Consider the following 940-nt stretch of genomic DNA (forward strand, 5'->3'; position numbering starts at 1 on the left):
CTCCCTAAGGTTCAATATCTGACTGGGGCCGACTAATACGCTTTGAGAAAAAACCTGACTGTCATATGAACATCAAAGTGTTTACCTTAATTATTTCCAATCGCGTCACTTCCTTTCCTAGTTTAAATAAAAAAAATTTAATTTTTTATCACTTTAAGTAAAACTCTAACCCAGAGTAAGTAGGAGAATCTTCTCTCATCAAATCAGTGAATAAATCAGATCTGCTATAGACTTTACTGATATGATAAAATGAAACACAGTCTTTCTCTCTGAAAGGGTTCAGGATTAAAAAAAAAAAAATAAATTTTCAAATGAAAAAGTACAAATGATTTTTAACAACGCTACGTGACTGGGTGTCGGATATCTAATTTTACTACAAACAAATCACATAGCATAGATAAAAGGAATATTCGTAATGATTACTTTTGCCCATTTTTTGTTCATTTTCCGAATCACATAACAGGGCTGAAATAGATTGTTTTATATTTAAGCGCTCCAATGATCCAGTAATTATTTGAAAGAGATTTTTTTTTCAGTAAGGATAAAAAACTGTCGATATGCGTAGCTCGAAAATGTTTGTAGTATGGAAAATAAAAACTCTTTTATGGCATGCACTGTTATGTATTTTGATCAATTTATAAGTTAACAGAATAAAAATTTATAGATTATTTGCAGTGGAGAGAGAAAATAAAATTCTTCTGACGAATGACGTTTCGTTTAGACGAGAAGAAAAAGAAATAATTCCGGGGCATTTATCCATCATAGATTTTATATAGAAGGACCGAGCCATGAGGTCACTGAAAAATAAAAAACATGACGTCATCACTAAAAATAAAAAAATGACATCATTGTAGAATCGAAAAATTGATGTCACTGAAAAATGCAAAAAAAACATGATGTCACTGAAAATAAAAAGCAAAAGAACATGACGTCACTGAAG

This window comes from Macrobrachium rosenbergii, chromosome 29, assembly GCF_040412425.1.
Source record: "Macrobrachium rosenbergii isolate ZJJX-2024 chromosome 29, ASM4041242v1, whole genome shotgun sequence".
NCBI lineage: Eukaryota > Metazoa > Arthropoda > Malacostraca > Decapoda > Palaemonidae > Macrobrachium > Macrobrachium rosenbergii.